Raw genomic sequence first — 24449 nt, 5'->3', positions numbered from 1 at the left:
TCTATTAATTAAAGCATATTATCGGGGCCTATAACCTGACCTCTGGTCCTTATGGGTATACTATAATTCCGAGGGGCATTAGGATAGCCGCCTTAGCTAGCTCGGCTAGGGGTATAACCCCTAGGGTATAGTATTTGGTCGGTCGGGCTATAGTTATCGTCTGTTGTGTGCTATTATTACTGTCGGGAGCTTTCCCCTATCTCAAATAGCGGCCTATTATAAATAGGCGCTTTCCCTTTCTATTATAGCGGCCGGCCCCTTTCTTCTTCGGTGGGAATAGGGGCCTTCTTTAACGTAAATAGAGGGATAAGGGGTTGTTGTGCTATTAGTATTACAAAGTCCCTAGGGGTCGAAGGGGCTTATAAAGGTCTTCGCGAGGGTAATTGCGAGGGTGTTCGTGATGGCAATCGCGAGGGTATCTATAAGGGCATCCGTAAGGGTATCCGTAAGGGTATTCGAATAATTATAGTAGGAAGTAAATTCCTCGAGCTTATAATAGAGGGGGCATTCTAGTTTATTTGCATCTCCCGTTCGGTATAAGCAGTAGGGACTAATTGTTCCCTATCTAGATTTAACCGGGATATAAAGGTTTTACGTACAAATTAGAGATCTATTTCCTCTTAAGGCCACTCAGGCATATACTCTTATTGGAGATAGTAGGTAAGGGTCTTGACTACTAACGATCCTATGCTTCCAACGTATACCCTATATTCCCGTAGGGTTGTTCGGAATTCCTGTAGAAGCCATTTATTAATACGGTTAAATAGTTCCTCGGTCTATTCCTCATAATCATCACGGAATTATTCCTATAGATTATTATCTATCTCATCGCCTGTTATGTAGTTATTGATGAGGTAGGCAATACAATTATATAACTATTCGTCTATAGTATTAGTAGGGTCAATCTGCCCTTTTAAATTGGCCTAATCCTCTATAATAGTATCGGCGTAAGGCCTAAGCCTTTCGGGTAGTGATCCCTCTATCGTAATATTAATAGGGGTAGGCATATGTATTAGAAGGAAGTAATTAATAAAAGAAAGAAGGAAGTAATTAATAAAAAGAAGGAAGGAAGGAAGTAAGGAAGAAGGTCAGAAAGGAAGTAAAGAAAGAAGCAACAGTCGGGCAGGATATTATAGGCGTTCCGGTTGCTTATTTGACTATTGAATGTAACGGTAAATAGGCTCTGTTGAAATCAGCGCCTTTTTAGCTGTATTTTGGTACTGGTCTCGCTACCGTACGACGTCTCTACGTTGAGATATCGCGGTGGCTATACCAGGCGCTATGGTGGGGCACAGCGCCCCACAACGCCGATTACAGTGGGCCACAGCGCCGGTCACGGCACCGGCACAGCGCCCCACAGCCGGCCACAGCGGCCGGTCACAGCGGGCCACAGGGCCCACAACAGGCTGCGCATTTCTACGGGATTACCAAATGGGCAAACCTTGCTAATACCAGCACTTTCGGCCTTCTACATACAGTCACCCGCCACACCGGTCATTTACGGCAGACCGATATAGGGCTTCTGGCCCGTACGGCAGGCTGTTATAGGGCATCCGGCACACCGCTATAAGCCACTGGGCTTGGTTGGGTATGCACTGGGTAGGATATTGGGCACAGACTGGGCACGGTTGGGCAGACCGACTTTTCGTCGGGTTTTTCGCTATTTTTGCGGTTTTTCATTATTTTCAACCACTTTTTCAAGATGGTAGAAATATACCCAAAATTCCCTCTTTCTAGCTAGAATAGTCACCAATAATTAGAATCAGATTTCCCTGACATCTTTACTCTGGTTAACCCCGTATGTGCGTTTTTAATCTTTAACCAGCTTATTTTATTCTGCAACGCCTTATACGCCACTATCGGTACTTAGTATACTTTCCAACAGTGTTCTGAGTCACCATTTTGCAACAGGTTATAAGCCCGGTGTCTCAAGGCTTCCAGCTTAAGACTTTTTTACGCTAACTTAGGATTTTAACGCATTTGGCAGCTAACCTTCCAGAAATCTACTAATAAGGGACTGATCATCCCAGATTTAGGAACCCAGCTACCACACCAAGCTGCAATATATCCTTGCAACAGGATTTTCTAAGGTTATTCCTTAACGCAGCTTTCTTCTAGTTTTATCTAGATTTTCTGTCTTAATTTTCTTCGCATTTTTAAGACATTCCGGCACCTTTTCTCTTCCTACAATAGCCAGTCAGAACGTTCCTGCTAATAACCCAGGCCATAATAACCCAGGCCACAATAACCCAGGCTACCAAGTCCCTAATACGGCAGAGGTAGAAGAATCTGATAATAACCAGGAAATTGCCCAGCTCAGGGAAGACCAATAGGAAATAAGAAAAGAATTCAACTATAAATTTAATCGAATTAATTCTAAAATCGATTTTTTGGCTGATAAGGTGGGCACCTTAGTAGATAGACTAATTAAGCCTGCTACTAGCCCACCATCCCAGGATATAATAGATGTGGATACCTTCTAAACCCCTATGGGTAAAGGAAATAACCTACCATCACTACCTAAAGCCTAGCAGTAACCCCTGCCGGTTCTATCCAGCATTAGCAGCCAAGTCAGCGCTATAGCTATTAAGGAACTAGCCAAAATAGCCAACGGATTCTAGGAATCCCAAAAGCTAAGAGGGGCATCTAACTTCAACCAATAGAAACAGGCCCTTATTGTCAAGGATTCGGGCTACGCCCGTATCATGCTAAGGGCAAGCTCGAGTATGCGCGCAGCATAGTGCCAAGAGGATATAGGTGTCAATTGTACCAAGTATGGTAACTTGGTATAATACGTACTCTTTTGGCCGTATGGTCAAGAGGGTAGGTTTTTACCTGGCGATGTGCGCAGACACCCGCTTAGGGCCCTTTGGGCCATATCGTTACACTTATGATTCAAGTTAGGGCACTTAATATCGCTAAATTCATCGAAAATCCTTCTATTGCCAGCAGTTTCAACGATTTAGAGCAAGCACTTTTACTATTACTTATTAAGAATAGTTGCACAGAAAGACCAGCTGCCGCTATCAACTAGTGCACTGACCCAGAGTCAGCCTTTACGTTACTCACCAAATAGTATTCTTACTTATTAGACGTATAATGGACCCACCTATACCCTGCCTTCCATCAACTAAATTTTATAGGCTATAAGGGTACCTTAGAATCTTTCAACGCCTCCTTTACTAGCTACCTATCCAGGCTGCAAATTTTAGGCTCCCATATACAACCTTTCGACTAAATCAGCCAGTATTTATATGCTGTAGAAGGGGTCTTTTTTCAGTGGGCAGAACGGCACCGCATAATGATGAGAATCGCCTATACTCAGGGAAATACATCAAATATTAACCTGCAATTTTATATAGTTGATTTACTAGAAGAATAATGCATTAAAGGATCATCAGTAGTAAGGGCTACCACCCACCTCGCAAAGGTCAAAGGTGCTACTACTAACACTAATAATAGTAGTAAGCCAGCTAGTAATAATACTAGCAAGGGTGGTAAAAATACTACCACTAACGCCAACAAAAAGAAATAGGGGTCTTCTACCTAATAAGGGTCTTCTTTAGCCATATAAGGCAAGCCGGAAAATAAGAAGAAGAAAGAAAAGAAAGATTCAGCTAATAAAGCAGATACCCTATAAAAGACCGACGAAAAGGAAAAGACTATTAATTCCTTCGTACTAGGGAATTATAATACTCTAAGTCTTATACCTAGTGAGATAGCCTATTCTTCCTTCTAGGACCGCAAATATATGCAATTTCTAGCTACTAGCTATAGTGCACAATCCGGTGGGAAAACGCCAATAGATTCTTTACTCTACGATACTAGTTCTACGGTGCATATCATCAACGATAAAAAGCACTTTACCTACTTCCAACACTATACCGGAAATAGACTAGTTATTAGCACAGGTGGTGGCCCAATTAAGCCTAGTAGGTAGGGCACAGCGCGTTTTACTGTGCTATAGGGCACCAACCCACCTCAGTAGGGCACCTTAGAGCTTACTAACGCCCTCTTCATACCAGCTTTTGATATTAACATCTTTAGCGGCGTTAAATACTATCTGAATCGTAGCAGTATTTAGGGCCAAAGCCTTATTAATAGCAATAATAAGTGTATTGGGCTTCTTAACTTTAAGAGATATAGCTTCTTTTTATAATAAAAAGGGGTAGATTCGCCGTTTTTATACTATACCAGCTAAAATCACCCGGCTTTATATAGTATCTCGGTCGAATTACCTGCCCCAGCCAACCCAGAAGAATACGAGGAATATCCCCTGCCAGAGGATTTACCTACCCCACCAGCTGACTCGGACCTTCTACTTCCACCAGCTAGTCCTGGTTTTTCGGTGGTACCAATAGAGGCTACTATTCCCAATACAGCCCAACCACTACAGAGGGCCCCGGTCACCCTCAACCCAGCCCTAATCACAATACTAGCTGCTGATACAGAATATTAAAAGCTGCTATTATTAGCCGGACTTTAGCATATCCGGCTTGGGCATATTGGAATCCAACTTTTAAAGAAAACCTGTGCATCAACTATAGGGTTACCTGATCTCAGTAAGGTAAAGGATTCTAACTTTAACTATATCGCCTATAAAAGGGCAAAGTCAGTTCGGCGTTTTACATTAGGGGCTATACCAGACCCTATGCATTGTTTGGATATCATAGAGGGCAATATCTTCCAAATTAACCCTCTACCATACAATAAACGCCCCATTTGCCTCATCTTAGTTGACCGGAAATCACGCTTCCGTTAGGTGTATTTACTACCCAATAAAGAAGGACCCACGGTATTCCCAGTATTACAGGGGTTCTTCTAAGGTCTTAGGAATCGCTACGGCAAATCAGCTATTGAATTCCATTATAATGGTGGCAAGGAAATTAATGACGTTATCACAGCCTGGCTAGCTCTTAAGGGTATAGATTTTTTAACCTCTTCCCTTTACATTTACAAGCAAAATAGGTTAGCAGAACGCTCTATATGGGTTATCGTTGACCGACTTAGAGCTACTATACTTTGGTCTCGGTTACCTTCTTACCTTTGGTCTGCAGTGATTCTTAGTATTACTACCTTAGTAAATCTAATAGCAGTTATAAACCATTCCTCGTCACCTTTTGAGGAATTAAAGAAAGACTTTCCGGAAATTACGCACTACTACCTACCCGACCTTACTAGCTTCAGGGCTATTGGTGCGGCTGTAGAGGTGCTAATCCCTCTAGAAAAACGGGTCATCAGCCACAAGCTGGCCCCCCGGACCGAGTCAGGTAGGTTATTAGTTACGCTAGGTAATGGCACCTACCTCGTCTACATCCCATATCGCCGGGTCGTCACCAAGACCTCTTTCATTACTTTCACCTACCAAAATAAAGGTATAGGCCCTATTTCAAGTGGCCTAGAGGGCAAATTCGACTTCCTACCGTCTTCCATTTTAGAGGGGGTAAACGCCGACCAAATCACCTTAGAAGAGCCTATCTAGAAGTCGCCTCGCTTAAATATGCCTATTTCGTCTAAGACCGACGATATAGGCCTAGTCGAAGGCACAGGCCTACCACAGGCCACGGATCCAACACAGCCCACGGGCCCACCACAAATGGGCCTAATACAGCACACGGATCCACCATAACCAGTGGGCCTACCAATTGGCCTGCTACAGCACTCTGCAACATTTCCTAGCAATTCGCCGTCTTTTGATTCTAAATCGCTTTAGCCTAACTCAGCTTTTCAGCTTAGGCAAGACGGTCCTTTTTCACCGGCTAAGGAATTTGCGCCTTTTTCCTATATAAAAAGGCTACAAATACTAGGAAATACAGAAAGCTCTCATCACCAGGAATCTCAACTATAGAGATTTTCCGAATCCGTCACAAAAGTGGGCATACCCCGCACATATGAAAATTCTGACTCGCCCCATATAGCAAATTTTTAATGGTCCGAATCTCAAAGGCCCATACATACTGATTTTCTGCGACTTTCCAATATAATAAATTCTGCCTTTTCGCCCGGCTTCCTAGTAAATGCAGCATTTCGCTATAGTAAAACGCTGCCTATACTAGAATATCTGAAATTCGAGAGTCTAGATATCGCCTCAAATGAGAGACCGTGGGAGAAAATGTTTCGAGTATTAGAAAAGGTGCCTATTTAGCCATACTAGGTTAGGGCTACTAGGGGTAGAATTCGAGGAAGAATACAGCCACGGATACGAGACGTATAAGGTATCCTAGGTTATAGATACTATAGGTCACTTTTAGACCTACAGGCTGACCAACAGCCTGACCCACAGACTAACTAACAGTCTGACTAATAGTCTGACCTATAGACTGACTAATAGGGTGCTTTCCCACCCACCCAGCCGAAAAACGACTAGATTTTCGGATACCCAGGCAGCCCCCCAGAGGCTTCTACAGAGGATTTCCACCCTTCCTATGCCTTTTACCAACAAATGCACGATATCTGCTGTAAGGTAAAGGCTGCAAAACGGGCCCTAGAAGGTATGCCTAATAGCTGGAAGGAAGTCTTATATAACCCACAAAAGGATAGCTAGGTTAAGGCCTTATTTTCGGAATTCGAGTAATTAATCGATTTAAATATCTTCTAATTTATTCCTAAGACTAATATTCCTACTAGTAGGAAAATATTGCGTAACCGGCCTGTTTTTCGTGTTAAGAAAGATGCGAATAATAACCCGGTTAAATATAAGGCACGATTAGATCAGAGTCCCTTCTGGGGGCAGGGTCAGGCCAGTGGGTCGCAGGTTCGGTATATGCAGATGCGCGCAAATTTTCGCGTACACGCAAAGTACCGCTCCACTAAAAAAAAAATTTCCTGGCTTAATTCAGATAAGTGAGGGGCAACCAGTCGCATAGAGTACTAGTACATTAAGAGGCGCATAAATTTTTACAGGTACGCAAAGTACCACTCTACAATTAAGGGGCAACTGGTTGCTCTGCTCTAAGTGGCAACCATTCGCATAAAGTACTTATATATAGAGAGCTACGTAAAATTCGCGTGCATATAAAGTACTACTCTACAAATAAGGGGCAACCGTTTGTATAAGGTACTAGTATATATAGAGCCACGCAAAATTCGCATGCACATAAAGTACCACTCTACAAATGAGGGGCAACTATTTGCCTAGGCAACTATTTACCTAAAAAACTATTTACCTAGGCAACCATTTCACTAGGTAACTATTTGCCTAGGCAACTATTAGTATATATAGAGGCACGCAAATTTTCGCATGCATATAAAGTACCGCTCTATAATTAAGGGGCAACCATTTCCCTAGGCAAATACTTATAGAGGCACGCAAAATCTATATACATATAAAGTACCGCTCTTTAAGTGACTATTTGACTAAAGTATTACTATATACTATGCACTATTAAACTCGCGTGTATGTAAAGTATCCGACTGTTATTGTTTTTTTAAGCTAAATCTAGAAAATCCTCTAGCGATAGGGGTGTTGTACCTATATACCTACTAAATATTAAATCGACTTAGTATATACTTGTATGCGCTAAATTTCGCATGCATATAAAGTACCGCTCTATAAGTAAGGGGTAAATATTTAACTAAAGTATCATTACATATTATACACTATAAAATTCGCGTGTATATAAAGTATCCTAAAGGCGCGCAAGCAATATATGTGATCACCTTACTATAAAGGCTGGCAGGGGATTCGGCAAAAGGCGCGTAAGTAATATACGTGACCTCACTCTAAAGGCATGCAGTGCATATAGCAAAAGGCGCGCAAGCAATATACGTGACCTTACTCTAAAGGCATGTAGGGCATATAGCAAAAGGCACGCAAGCAATACACGTGACCTTACTCTAAATACAGGCAGACGCGCTATTAGTATATATAATATTACCCTAAAGGCGTATATATTAAATAAACTACTTTAGACCTATAGGTCCTAACTATACTATTAATTTAGTAGAAGTAAGATATATCTTCTTTATTCGTTTATTATTTCCCTTTATATACGCACCCTATATTATAATAGGTACCCTTTAATTCCTAATATTAGTACTACTACTCTATAGCATATAGCGCTTTATATATATATCGTACTACCATATATTACCTTATATATTTATCTCTTCGGACCTGCAGGTCCTAGTAAGGCTTATATACCTACCTCTTCGGACCTATAGGTCCCAGTAAGGCTTATATACCTACCTCTTCGGACCTATAAGTCCCAATAAGGCTTACATGCTTATTTATTCGGACCTATAGGTCCTAATAGGCTTTTATCTATACTAGGCAAAGCGGTAATAAGGAGGAAAAGGGCAGATAGTATTATATCTAACGATATAGCCTTTTTATATATATATGCCGCAGTTATATATGCGTGCTGCGGTTATATAGGCAGCTGTAGCTGTACTGCGGCCTTATATGCTATATACCTAATTAGATATGCTAAATAACTAGCTGACTAACCGATTGACTAATAATTCTAATAGTGTTATTACCTTATTTCTTACTATTTACTACCTTATGACCTTCTTTTTTATTAGCTTTATTCCTAATCTTTTTATATACTACCCTTTATACTAATACTCTTTTTCTTCTTTTTTACTTTTACTCTTTTTTTTCTTTTTTATTTTTACTCTCCTTTTTTTTCTTTACTTTTATTTTCTTCCTTCTTTTTTATATATTACTCTCTTCCTTCTTTTTTATATTTTACTCTTTTCCTTCTTTTTTATATATTACTCTCTTCCTTCTTTTTTATATTTTACTCTCTTCTTTTTTTTTTATATTTTACTCTCTTCCTTCTTTCTTATACTTTACTCTCCTCCTTATAGGATATAATTTAGGCTTGTATATATATTATTCAGACCTATAGGTCCCAATAGGGCTTACATATTTATTTATTTAGACCTATAGGTCCTAATAGGCCTTATATACTTATTTATTCAGACCTATAGGTCCTAATAGGCCTTACATGCTTATTTATTTAGACCTGCAGGTCCTATAGGGCTTGTATGCTTATTTATTCAGACCTATAGGTCCTAATAGGCTTCTATCTATATTAGGCGAAGCGGGAAAAAGGAGGAAAAGGGCGGATAGCACTATATCTAACGATATGGCCTTTATATATATATATGCGGCAGTCATATATGCGTGCCGCAGTTACGTATATATGCTATAGATATAAGTGCATACTAGGGTCACGTGAGCAGCCGCTGCTATAATGCGGCTATATATGCTATATACCTATATACCTATTAGGTACGCTTATTACTTCTTATAATTTACTGCTACCTTACGACCTTCTTCTTTACTAGCTTGATTTATAGCCTCTTTATTTACTACCTATTATATCTATACTCCCTTCCTTCTTCCTTACCTTTACTCCTTTTTTTTACTTTTATTTTTATCCTTTTTCCTTTCTTTTACTCTTTTTTATCTTCCTTTCTTTTACTTTTATTTTTTTTTCTTACCTTCTACTTTCTTCCCTTTAGGATATAATTTCCCTACTCTATCGCCGGATTATAATACCTATATTATTATATTAATGCCTCAGCCCTATAAATATTTTCATAAGGTTAGTAATATTATAAATAAGTATAAAGAATTCCTTAAAAATAACTTGGCTAATATAGAGCTATAGGATCGTTATCCTGGCAAAATGCTAGTTTATATATCGCTATATAAGTAATAGCTCGCCCGGTCTAATATTATATTATCCTGGTAAAATGCCAGTTTGTATATCCCTATATAAGGATTAGCTCGGCCTATCTACTACTATATTATCCTTAACGAGATAGGGGTACCTATCAATAAGCTGCAAAAAATAATTTATTAGTAATATTACTCGTACGTAAGATCGACTACGCCTATATCGCTACACCTAGGCTTTTACTATACTTACCTTATAGGATAGGTAGTAAGAGCGCATAAGAATATCGCTACTAGCGAAAGATTCTATATTAGCGGTAAAATGCTAATTATTAGTTATTATATATAAGTAGTATTACTCGTACGCGAGATTAACCACGCCTATATCGCTGCATCTAGCCGTCTACTACGCCTACCTTATACGATAGTAAGTAAGAGCGCATAAGAATATTGCTATTAGCGAAAGATTTTATATTAGCGGGAAACCGCTAACGCCTATCCACTACTATATGGTTGATCTTACGTACAAGTAATATTGCTGATAGTGGTAGAATACAGCTGGGTACAGCCATATAGGCGTCATTTTGGACGAGATAGGGGTGCTTATAATTAAACTGCAAAAGATAATATACTAGTAATATTATTTATACGCAAGATCGACTACGCTTGTATCGCTATATCCGGCCGTTTATTACGCCTACCTTGCTAGATAGCAAATAAAAGCATACAAAAATATCGCGATTAGCAAAAGAGTATAGGTTAGCGGCAAAACATATATGCTATTTTCGGCGATAACGAAAAGATATTTAGTTATAAAGACTTAAGGATTACATTATAATACCGAGCAAATAATATAAGACTATATATAGAAACCATCTATAGCAAAAAGTTGAAACCGCCGACTAGCATTAATAAGCCTATAGATATTAATACTCTACTTTAAGAGGGAAACTATCTGCCTAAAAGTAGGCTGCCCCCATCTTTGCCATATAGTATATGCTGATTAGGTCTAATTGCCTTTATAAAAGGTTCCGACTTTAAAAATAGCGCTTAATAACTTAGCGATAACTGGATACTTCCTAGCACTCTTTATGAAACTATCGAGGGACTAAATAGAAAATATAAAATCTAGAAGGGCAGCTTAGCTAACCCTATAGTTTTATAGCTAAATATATATATCTAAATCTTAATTTCTCTTTTTATCGAGGGCGGTTCCTATATTAGCTAGGACCCTAATTTAGACTTACTTATGCTAGACTTATCTAATGCAAACTATTAGACTGTTTTTTTCCTATACTATACATAAAAGTCGATTAATAAACCGGAGAAGACTAGTTTGTATATCGCTATATAAGGAATATATCGGCCTATGCACTACTACGTCATCTTAAACGAGATTAAGGTGCCTTTTAATAACCTATAGAAAATAATATATTAGCAATCTTATTTATACGCAAGATTAATATCGCCTATATAGCTATACCCGGCCTTTTACTATACGTACCTTATAGTATAGCGAATAAGAGCGTAAATATTCTTTAACGAGGTAAAGGATATATATAGGGAAATATCTATTACTAAATAAATTGATGAAGATAATAATAAATTAGTCTTAGATAGCGATAATAGATAAGGCTAAGTAGAGTTAGTAATGCCTATTCGGCTGCGTTTAGAGCTAACTAGCGGGACTATCTATATAGTCCTTAGCCTTATCGGGAGGGACTTAGCATAATAAGTAAAAACTAGGGATTAATCTAGTGGATTTCTCGTATATTTATACGAATATAAGCTATTATTACCAGGCTCTCTTTTCCAGGTCATTAGGATATCATTCCTATAAGCGATACTATAAGAACTAAATGTATTAACTTTATTTACGGTTATAGAGAGAAGGACCTAAGAATATCGCAATTAGCGAAAGATTCTATATTAGCGGCAAAATGCTAACTTTTGATAATTATATATTAGCACTATTACTTATACGCTAGATCGGCCACTCTTCTATCGCTATACCCGCCCGTTTTCTATACGTACCTTACCAAATAGTAAGTAAAAGCGCATAAGAATATTATAATTAGTAAAGGATTTTAGCTTAGCGGCAAAATACCACCCGACTTTTAGTTATAATATATTAACTTTATTTGCGGTTATAGAGAGAAAGACCTTAGAGTTGACTAATTAGCGAGGGGAATAGCTCTACCTGGCGCTAACAAGACTTAGGCCCCTAAGTTTAGGTCTTTTAGCGGTATTAGCTCTTTTTTTTACTACCTAACTCGATATAGAGGTATCCCTAGGCTATAGGCATTCCGTCTAGCTTATTAACGGCTAAAGAAGATAATAGCTAAAGAAGATAATAGCTAAAGAAGATAATTATTACGGCCCTTAGGCTATAGGCATTCTATTTAGCTTATTAACAGCAGAAGAAAATAACAACTAAAGAAGATAAATATTATAGCCCCTAGGCATTAACAATTTTCTATAGTAGCGCAACCGTATAGTGCGGGGCAATATTACTTGCTAGCTGATAGCAGCCGTCTACCCCGCTCACCTAGACTGTATACTGTATATATACTATATAGCTAGGCGTGCTTCAGTCTTAGCATATAGTATGGCCTTACCTAGCTGCTTTAATTTCCCCCTTCTACCTCTTATCTGCCTTAGTTAGCGGTAAAATACTAACTAACTAATAGTTATTCTATATTAGTATAGGTATAAAGGAGAACTATAGTTCTCTATAAACCTCAATAAAAATAGGCAGCTAGCCGGTACTTTAGTATAAAATTTAGCACGCTTTCTTATTATACTGCAAGCTATAACTAAAGTGTATATTGGCCACTTTTACCTTATAATCTTCCTAATGCCTAACTACTACTAATCAGTATAGGTATAAAAAAGAATTACGGTTCTCTATAAACCTTAATGAAAATAGGCAGCTAGCTGGTGCTTTAGTACGAGATTTAGTACGCTTTTTTATTATACTACGAGCTACAACTAAAGTGCATATTAGCCACTCTTGAGATAATATACTAGCAATATTACTCGTATGCAAGATCGACTACGCCTATATTGCTATATCCGGCTATCTATTACGCCTACCTTGCTAGATAGCAAGTAAGAGCGCTAATTCTATATAGGCTACAGGCCTTATTTAGTATACCTTTACTAATTTACTGCAAATAGATAAAGAGAGCATTCTAGGGGCTACAATATAACACTAGGCGATAAGGAATCCGCTCCTTAGGATACGAAAGGCTAAAGCGAATAGCCACTATAGCATATATATAGACTCGCTCCTTTAACTAAATATTATAGCGGCATTTAATATAGTGATTATACCCGCCTTATCTATTTACCCCTAAATAAAGGATTCCTACTATATGGAGAAGATCCGTAACGGACCTAAGAGCTATCGCTTAATTGCTAAGGCCAATAGAGCCATATTTAAGCTATACTGCACGTATAGCAGTACGATAATTAAGCCTATAACGGCTAAGGAGGAAGGTTTCGCTAAGCCTAAGCCTGTCTACCTATTTATTAGTAGTAGCCTAGATAAGCAGCAGATATAGTAGCGCTTTAGGGATATAGCTGAGAAGGGGAATATAGAGCCGCCTATTATAGCGGCAGACTGGCTTATAGATGTAGCTATAGCGTAGTAAGTGCGATTTAAAGATAAGTTTCTAATTAAAAACTTTAGCCGAAAGACTCTTTCTTATAAAAGTATTAACCTATAAGGCTTTCCGGAAATATAGCTTGACTATCGCAATAAGGCTATTTTAGGCCTAGTTAATCGTTTTTCCGGAAAGATGGCTTAACTATCGCAATAAGGCTATTTCGGGCCTGGTTAATCCGTAATAATGATGAGCAGATATTGAAAAAAATTTTGCGGACTTAAAGTTATCGGAGGATTTATACCTAAAAATGTATAGCATTATTCCGGAAAGAGGGCTTTATATAAGCCATTCTAATATACTGACTATCGCAATAAGGCTATTTCGGGCCTGGTTAATCTGCAATAACGATAAGCAGATATTGAAAATAATATTGCAGACTTAAAGTTATTAGAGGACCCATACCTAAAAATGTATAATATCATTCCGGAAAGAGGGCTTTATATAAGCCATTCTAATATACTGACTATCGCAATAAGGCTATTTCGGGCCTAGTTAATCCGCAATAATGACGAGCAGATATTGAAAATAATATTGCGGACTTAAAGTTATCGGAGGACTTATACCTGAAAATGTATGGCGTCTTTCCGGAAAGAGGGCTTTATATAAGCCATTTTAATATATTGACTATCGCAATAAGGCTATTTCGGGCCTAGTTAATCCGCAATAACGATGAGTAGATATTGAAAATAATATTGCGGACTTGAAGTTGTCGAAGGACCTATACCTGAAAATATATGGCATTGGTCTAGAAAGAGGGCTTTATATAAGCTATTCTAATATACTAACCGTTGCAATAAGGCTATTTCGGGCCTAGTTAATAGGCTTTCCGGGAAGAGGGCTTTATATAAGCCACTCTAGGGTCTATTGCAACTAAAATAGAAATAGGAAATATAGCAGAGGCAGAAGATATAAAAGCAAAGGCATTTAATAATAAGGATTTATATAAGCATAATTAATAAGATAATAAGCAATAAAAGAAAGGAGATAAGGTTATAAATATATAATACTCCTACTAGGCATTAGCTTATAGTTAGCGGCATTAGCTCCTAGTCGGCATTAATAAGCATAGGTTTAGTGTATATATTTAAATTCGGGATATGTATGAAGCCAACGATATGTGTGTTTTATATGGTGGGACTATAAGCCTTGGTGGGGCACCTATTGGTGACACATATATACCGCGGGCTGCTGTAAGTCAGGTAATAGGCGGCCACCTGACCTAAGCACGTGCAGCGAGTCGATTCCGCCACTATATATCGGTGCATCCTCACATATAGGAACCATTCTATACTGGCACTATTAGTACCATATTAAGGGGTACCTATTTATATATAGGGTCGCGCGTGTGGTATAATATACCTATTGATCACGAAATAAAGGTATTCTATTATTTTGCTAATAACTATTTAAGAAAGTAGGAAAGAGGCAAAAGAGAGGAATTATATAATATAGCCTCGGTTATACGCGTGCTATAGTTATATGCCTCAGCACGGTCGGGCCGGGCTGCCCGCATGCCCTACTAGGCATAGGGGGTAAACGGGCAAAAGTAGCCATATCGTGTGCAGCAGCGCGCGGCATATCTATCGCAGTATATGCCCAATTAGGTACCTTACGATAGCGATTCTAACAGGCATAGTTATTATAGCTAGGCTAATGCAACTACCGATTCTAATATTCTGTTTCTAGTAAGGTAGATATCGTTTAGTATACCTAATTATATCAGGCCTTTATATATAGCGCGCTATATATCGCCGCGCCACGCCGAGCACCGCCGCTATATCCGCATCTTTATCATATAGTAGATAGCTCGCTTATTCCCACTGCTCTCCCTCTTTGAAGCATATGTATAGGTTAGGTAGCTAGGGCACTCGCATATACCATATTGCTAAGATATATGGTAATACCCGATCGCGGCCCTTAACCTCTTACCGGCCTCTTTCCCTTAGATAAGGCACCTACCTACATGCGTAGGGCAGTATAGCTATATAGGTAACCCTCCTATATATATAGACTAGGTAAAGCTTCGGACCTATAGGTTTGAACTGGCCACCTAGTGCCGCCCCTATTAGCAGCGCCTATCCTATCGGCCATATAACCAGTCTTAGCCTAGCCGGTCTTATCCTAGCCGACCTTTCAATATACCACCCTAGTAATAGCAGTTTACCTATAAAGCCTAAAGTGGGTTTCAGTAGGGGCTAGTAGATTTGGCCTTAGAGTTATCGTAAGAGGGGATAAAGCCTGCCGCCTATCCCCGACTAACTACTCCTCCCTTATAGCTGCCTCTACGGACTAACCGAGTAAAGGTTGCCTAGTATATAGGCCAATATAGGCCTATCTAGACCTATACGTCTGAACCAGCCTCCTAGTATTGCGTGTGCTAATGCAGCCTAAAGCAAGTAATATACTACGGAGATACTATACTACTGTATAGGGTTCCTATATTCGCGAACGACCGTATACTCCTTATGCGTAGGCTCGCTTAGGCCTATTCGGACCTATAGGTCCTAACTGGCTATGCACGCCACCGGGTCCTAATATAGCCTATATTATAGAATCTACTATGGACGCACTATAATATATGGCTTATATCGGCCTACGACCGCGGTAACCTTCGGCATAGGCTAGTATATACTAGTATAGACTTATTCGGACCTATAGGTCCTAACCGGCTACGTAGGCCACCAGATCCTAATATAACCTATGTTATGGAATCTACTATAGACGCACTATAATATATGGCTTGTGTCGGCCCACGATTGTAGTAACCTTCGGCATAGGCCAGTATATACTAGTATAGACCTATTCGGACCTGTAGGTCCTAACCGGCCATATAGGCCACTAGATCCTAATATAACCTATGTTATGGAATCTACTATAGACGCACTATAATATATGGCTTATATCGGCCCACGACTGCGGTAACCTTCGGCATAGGCTAGTATATGCTAGCGTAGACCTGTTCGGACCTGTAGGTCTTAACCGGCCCCTCAGACTACTATATATATAGAAGTTATAAGCACTAGAGTGTATAAGTAATAGGCAGAGGATGACGCGCGAGCCCTAATGAGATAGCCTATATACTAGTAGGTATAGTGGTACGGCTCTGCTGGTACGGCTCTGCTACTATAGGTTTTGCAGTAGGGCTAGCAACTCCTAGTGCGGGGAAAAGCGGGGTATACCTTATAATTCGGTGCGCCGACTTACTTAATACTCTTGAGTTACTATAGAATCATATAGGAACTGCTATTGTAGCTTGTTTACTCTTATTATAGATAATAGAGAATTATATATATACGATCTGACTATATTTTATTTTAGTACCTACTTTTTTTTTTTTTTTTTCTTATAAATTCGTTCTTCCTTTTTCTTCTTTCTTTTCTTTTTTCTTCCCCTTTTATCCCTTTTTTCTTCTTTTTTATACCGATAACTAAGATAGATATAATGGCTCAACCTATTTCGGCTATAGATGCTATAAAATATAGCATAGAGAAAGAGTTAATTATCCCTACGGTATTATTTAGTGCATTCGACGAGCTATTTACAAACCTTTATATATTAACCTATAGGAGGATTACTAATAGACTAGACGCTTAAACCCATCTGCATAATAGGCTTACTAATAAAACCATCCGAATAGAAGACTAGGATGCTCTCGTATAAATATCGCTTGTATAGCTATACTATAATTGCGTATACGATAAATTCATCTCTAGGTTTTTATACTGCACTAGTATATAAGATAGTAGCTCCTGTAATTAGTATTTACTCTATGGCCGCTACTGCCTTAGAAAGAGTAAGTTGATTATACGCTAGGAGATATTAGCCGGTAAATACTTTACACTCTTCGATATAATATATAATAGAATCAGCCTTTAGAAGCTGGTCGATAATGCCGCCACCCGCCCGCCTAGCGCCAATGAAATGTTAATAATAATAATAACGCTGGCGTTCTAGTCTATAGTGGCTATATTCCTCCGATACTTCGCAATAGCCGAAAAATGCTTATAAATGCTATATGTTAAGGCGATAGAGTTCAAAAAGGCTATATACTAAAAGTATTTTTTGTATATTATGAACCCTTCTATATACCGTCCTTATCCAGCCTATTGGGACTTTAAAAGGGATATTACTAAGTCTCTTTATTAGTAGCATTAGGAGTGCTTTAGCCGATTATACCCTATATAATCACTCTGCTATATCTCTCCCCCCCCCGGCAGTATCGCTTCTTCCCGCACCGGCAGTATTATATCCCCCCCCCCCTTACCTACTAATAGCATACTCTACGATATAGATAAGAATTAGGAATTTATAAAAATAGGCATTAGCACCTATTCTAGCGCCTATAATAATGGCGACGCAAAAGATACCGCATACGATAACCGTAGCAGTAGCTATTTTAAAGATGAATTCTACTTTAAAAATGATATTATATCATAGGAGTATAATTTAACTCATAAGTATTAATGATACGAATATACGCCGCTAGGCGCGCGGCAGTAGGAGGTAATTTACTTTTTTTATTTTTATTAACTACTAATAGGAAATATAAGGTAGCGTTTTATTTTATTTTTTTCGTTTTTAGCTAATACTAGAGGGGGGGGCTATATTGCTCGGCATACAACTTAAGTGTATTCGTAGGCATTTTACTTTACATTTTATCGAACGACTATAGGGGGATATATTTTTACTTAGTATGGCATTACGTTAGATGCAAACACACAGCATAGATAGATATATACCTATATAGCTAACTACGAATTGAGAGTGTATTACTATATATATACGCTGTAATACGATAAGCTATGCGGGCGGTAGGGTGGTTCAGACCTATAGGTCCCAACCGGGCCGTATAGTCGCACTATAGCGTCGCCCCCCAACCTACTAAGGTTGCATATATATGCTATGGTGACTACTATATAAGTAGCGCGGCCTAGCCTATATGCCTAACTATATTCTAACGGGGAGGGGGGTATTAGATATTAGAAACTTAGGTTAATCCGAGACCTTGGTTTAATATAATTCCGACCTGATAATCCTCTTCTCCCTCTTCCCTAGTAGGCTCTATATAGTAGTTTATTATTATATATAAGAATAAGATATATTAATTATTACGACTTAACCGAGGGGGTATAGTAGTCAGAGTCTTCTAGTAATATAGAGAATGCCTACTGATATATATAGTCTCTACGACCACCTACTCTATAAAGACCTATATACTAACCTCGCTAACGGTAAAGCTTGCCAGCTTTATTCTAAGCTGCTAGAATATAGAGGGGGGTATTACAGCAGATAGTACCTTATAATAGTATATAGCGTGTGGCATTATAAATACTTTCTATAGAACCTATAGCGCTATAGCCTTATATCTCGCCTTTATGTCTACTATTATCCTTTTTATCCCTTTTAGTCAGTTAGTAGTATAAAGACACCGTTAGAGTATTGCTTATTACTATAGTCTATAGAGAAGGTACTATTACTATTTTATAGGATCTATATATCGTAGATAATAAAATACGATAGAATGGCGATAAAATAGGCGAGCAGGAGAACCGGCTTAGACTTATAGGTCCGAACTAAAACCACCCGCGATTTATAGCCGTATACCTAACCTTATTGTATATGCTTGCCTATTTAGCAGCGGAAGTAAGGCCTATTAAAGCAGAGAATTAATGCATTTCCTGCCTTTATTTTCCCTTTATTTTCCTTTTGCCTTCCTACTTTTACTTTCCCTTTATCTTTACTCCTATTCCCTTAATTTCTTTCTCCTATATAAAGCTTTGACTTCTCCCTCCTTTCTTCCTTTCTTTCCCCCTTATTATAACTTATACTCTTTTTTTCTTATCCTATTGCTTGTCTTGCCTTTTTCTCTTTTTTCCTCTTTTATATAAGTAAGCCTTAGCGTATTCTACCCTTCTTCCTTTTTATCCTCTTTATAATACTATTTCCCCACTAGTAATTAGTATTTTATATATCGTATACCGCTATACTTTATCCCGCCTACGACTACGGCTTAAAGTGCTATAACTAACGAGAGGGATCCCTACTTCCCCTACTTTATAATTATATGCTACTATAGCCTTAACGTCTGCCTTATAGAGGAAGGATCTACCGTCTGCTATATTTGCTATCGCTATAGGCCTTACGTAAAGTGCCGAACTAGGATAGAATTAATCAATCGTTATCCTTATATATGCGAGATATACTAGAGAATCGTGTATATAGTCTGCGACGAAAAGAGCACTATTAGCAGTAATATAAATAACCCCGACTATATACTACTTACGGATGATTTTAAGTTGGAATCGATATTTTTCCTTAGCTTTATTAGATATTACGATAATCAGCTGTATAATATAATTAGATAGGCAACTCCTGAAGAATAATCTATCTATATAGATATAGCGATAGACTTTATGTAAGGCAGACTAATTGATGAGTAGCACCTCTTGCGTATATAGGATACTGCTGAGTTCCTCGCATATGCCTTTTCTTACTACTAATTACTAAAATAGTAAGGCGGCTTTTTTCCTTTTTTGTTTTTTCCCCTCTAACTAATAATAGCTAGGCCGTATATAGTTATAGCGGCGCACTTATAAAAGGGGCATAGGGTATTTCTTTCGGTATATCTTGCTATACGTAATATCGTATAGAAGTCAGGTATTAGGGCGGCTTAGTATATAGATGCTTCTTACTTTCTGGGGCAATGTATATTATAAGGCATAGATAATTAATTGTATATAGAGCTAAAGGCGACTAGTATAAGGTATTAGTAGGTTTCCTATCTGAATCGATATCGTTTTCCGACTTATTAGGATTTTTACTATAGTTAACTAACCTTATAATCTCTTTCTTTCCTAAAGCTATTTAGTTTAACGACTGGGGTAGTAAATAATCCCCTAATAGGAAGTCTACCTTTAGATTGCGCGCTTTATCCCGTAAGCCCTATTGGTTATATAGTATATCGAACATATCCCTATATTTCTCCTTAATTTTAGACTAGTAAGCATTCTCGGTCTAGATAAGCCTAATAAGGAGGTTGGTATTATATAAAGACTATTGGTAGCAGCGCTAGGGGCGGCGTGCTAATGCCTTATGCTGCCGCCTGGATAGAAAGCGGTCGGATTTTAATAATATGCTAGCAAGGCGTGCTATAAAATAGTAAATATAATAGAGAGATAAGTTAGTACTATACCGAAATGTATCGCCCTAGGCCGTCCAACCTCTTACTATAGTAGATACTGCGTGGCAAAAAGAAGGTGGCTAGGTTAGTATGCTGTAGATTGTTTGCTATGCTATTGTAGTTAGGTGAAACGCTCCTTTTTATACTATAACCCTTACTTTATTTACTATAGCAGGCCTATATCAATAAGGTGAGGGGTAAGGTATAGGCAATACGCTATGCTTTCCTTCGTAGCCTTATAGCGCCTTCTTTGCTACATATCCCTTATATTACTAAATAGAATTAATATCGCAATCGCTTAATCACCGCGACTATTATATATGTAGTGAACCCGCTTTTCCCTATGCTCTTTTATAGGGTGTATAAGCAGCCCTATAGAGCCGCACTACTACTTATTACGTACTACCTCGCGCGCGACCGTATATATAACTTATATCTTTTATACGATTTAAATCTAGCATATGAACCGCACTCCTATTAGCTAGCTACTAGAATAAATGCAGAGCATACGCTAGTTATATGCTAGTCTACGCTAATAATAGGGTAGGGGCAGCAGCCGGCTTTTCTATACTAAATTATACGCTAGTCCACGCTAATAGATAGGGTAGGGGAAGCAGCCGGCTCTTCTCTAGCATATTTATACAGTAATAGTAAGGGTTAATATAGCAATAATATAGAACTTTTCTTTTTTTTACCCTCTTTCTATACGACTACCAACCTTACTATATATTTCTACTTACCTTTAGTACTTTAGAAAGCAGTAGCGCCAGCCTCTTATATTTATTAAATAAAAAGGATATATATACTTACCACCCTATACTAGGAAGCATATTATCCCGCGCACTTGCTACGAGCCCTATAGAAGTAACCCCCCTTAAGCGTCCTCATGGCCGCCCTTAGGTTAATCCTATAATACAACAACAGCATAGGAATACTAGGCAGCAGCAGTAGCGCGCGTAAAGGGCAGTAAATGCTTTAAATAAAGCTATTTAGGATAACCAGCCTTTATAGTAGGAGCAGTTAGTACGGGCCGCACCATAAAGGATATCACCGAGGCTATCCGCTAGACCAGCCTTGAGCTAATGCGGCAGCGTATCGCCGGCCCTATCTATAGCCTCTCTATATGCCGGCCCGCGAAAGATATTACTAAGGCTATCCGCTAGACCAGCCTCGAGCTAATACGGCAGCGCATCGCTAGCCCTATCTATAGCCTCTTTATATACTAACCTGCGAAGGATATTACTAAGGCTATCCGCCAGATCAGCCTCGAGCTAATATAGTAGCGTATTGCCGGCCCTATCTATAGCCTCTCTATATGCCGGCCTGCGAAAGATATTACCGAGGCTATCCGCTAGACCGGCCTCGAGTAGCCGCAGTATTATATCCCTAGCCGCGTCTATAGCCCTACCTTTCTGCTGGCTATCCCCTATTGCTGACTATTTTGCCCCTATACTAGAGCCTTATGTGGCGGTCGCCGGAAGCTCGGCATTAGGCGCCTTAGAGCGTTCTATCAGGCGCAAAGAGGCCCATATATAGTACCAGGGCAATATATAATCACTTACTATATCGATAGAAGGGCTATATATCCTATAAAATGTAGGCTTAGCAGCTACTAATACCCTACCTAGACCGTAAGGCGATACTATAGTTATACCAGATTTATATAGCGAGAGCGAGACTAAGGAGCACTAGAACACCCTAATAGCTAGTAATTCGGCTCAAATAGATAACAATAGTAGGGTTATACTAAACTTGGATAGTAAAAGCGATACTAAGGAGCGCGGGTATACCCTAATAGCTAGCGACCCTACTATATTATATAATAATACTAGGGTTATACTAAATTTAGATAGCGAGAGCGATGCCGAAGAATAAGAGTATATACTAGTGGCTAATAATATTAGAGCGGATGACGATACTATAATAGATACCGGGCGCGATAGCACTAGAGCGGATAATAATACTATAATAGATACCGGCCGTAATAGTAGAGCGGATAACGATACTATAATAGATACCGGGCGCGATAGCACTAGAGCGGATAACGATACTATAATAGATACCGGCCGTAATAGTAGAGCGGATGACGATACTATAATAAATACCGGCCGCGATAGTAGAGCGGATGACGATACTATAACAGATACCGGGCATAATAGCACTAAAGCGGATGATAATACTATAACGGATACCGGCCGCGATAGTAAAGCGGATAACGATATTATAATAGATACCGGGCATAATAGCACTAGAGCGGATAACGATATTGTAACGGATACCGGCCGCGATAGTAGAGCGGATAATAATACTGTAATAGATACCGGCCGCGATAGTAGAGTGGATGACGATACTATAATAGATACCGGCCGCAATAGCACTAGAGCGGATGATAATATAATAATAGATATTAGCTATAATAGCACTAGAGCGGATGACGACGCTATAGATACCAGCTGCGATAGTAGAGCGGATAACGATATAATAATAGATATCAGCTATAATAACACTAGAGCGGATAATAACGCTATAGATACCGGCCGCGATAGTAGAGCGGATAACGACACAATAACGGATACTAGCCGCGATAGCACTAGAGCGGATAATAAAACTATAATGGATATTAGCTATAATAGCACTAGAGCGGATGATAACGCTATAATAGATACCGGCCGCAATAGCATTAGAGCGGATAATAATTTTATACTAGATGCCGGCGGCGATACTAGGTAGTACCCCTATCTTCTCTATCTAATAGAATACTATAAGAAAAGCCAGACTAATTATAGCCTTGGTAATAGTATCGGCGGATAGGGCTTTAACAATAGCCTGCTATAGCTAGAATACTATAGCAGCCTTAAGGAGACCGATAGCGAGCCGCTATATTATCCTTCTATAATACCGCTATTATCGCCTAATCTATTAGCTAAGCCCCTATCTAGTAGGGGTGACCCGCTTCTTATAATCGCAGACTAAGCTAGATAGCGCCTCGGTAATAGCGGGATTGAATATAGCGATACTAGTAGCGATAATAAGGGCGATAAGTTCCTATAGCAGTAGGCCTTGGTATATAAGACTATTTTCTAAAAGGCATTCTAACCCTTATACTCCTGCGGCGTATAAAAGAATAACGATAGCGATAGTAGTGGCGATAGTAGCGACGATCCTAAGGGCAATAGGGCCGCTAGGCTAAGCCCTAGCGACTTCTAGGATACAGTAGACTCCCTCGGTCTTAGCCGCGATACTATTATGCGGCTACTTACAGTCGACCCTCTCTAATCGTCCGCTTATTAGTTTTCCGCTTATTAGGTAGCTATAGGGGCTAGCGCTAAGGCCGACTAAAAGCAGCCGTAGCCTATATGCTTTAGGCCGATATCGAAACTGCCTATCTCGCTAGAGGCTATATAGAAGGCCCTCGCGCGCCTATATAATATAGAGATCCGCTGCATATAGGATATCGATAACAGCTAGATAGGGGCTATATCGCTCGCCGCGGTCCCGCTATTGATGTATATATATATCTCCCTTATGCCGCCCTTTATACTATCTATCTAAGGTGATTAGGTAATCCAGCCCTATAGCGTCTAGCTAGGGAGGACACATCATACCTACTTAGGCTCCTATACTACAGCATTTCGCGGTATTACTTTCTCTATCTTTATCCTCTTCCCAAACGCCTATATTATGCCTAGCAGTAAATAGGGCAGCCAATCGTTTACCTTAAGCTACTAAAGGCAGGCCGAGTTTGTGGACAGCGCCCTACTGCCGGCCATCCGCGGCTATATGCCGCAGCACTATACGCAGGAGATGCCTATATCATTCGCTATAGCAAAAGCTAAGTCGCAGTCTAACCAAGAGCAGTATAGGGCCACATATATAAGGCCGGCAGATATAGCCGCGCTATAAAGGGGCGAAAGGCCCGGCCAGTACTACCTATGCTATATTATTCCTAGCGAGCACCTAGATGATA

Source organism: Ustilaginoidea virens, chromosome 7 (genome assembly GCF_000687475.1).
Source record: "Ustilaginoidea virens chromosome 7, complete sequence".
In the NCBI taxonomy this organism is placed as follows: domain Eukaryota; kingdom Fungi; phylum Ascomycota; class Sordariomycetes; order Hypocreales; family Clavicipitaceae; genus Ustilaginoidea; species Ustilaginoidea virens.
The sequence above is the reverse complement of the archived record's forward strand: the minus strand, read 5'-3'. Positions refer to the sequence as shown.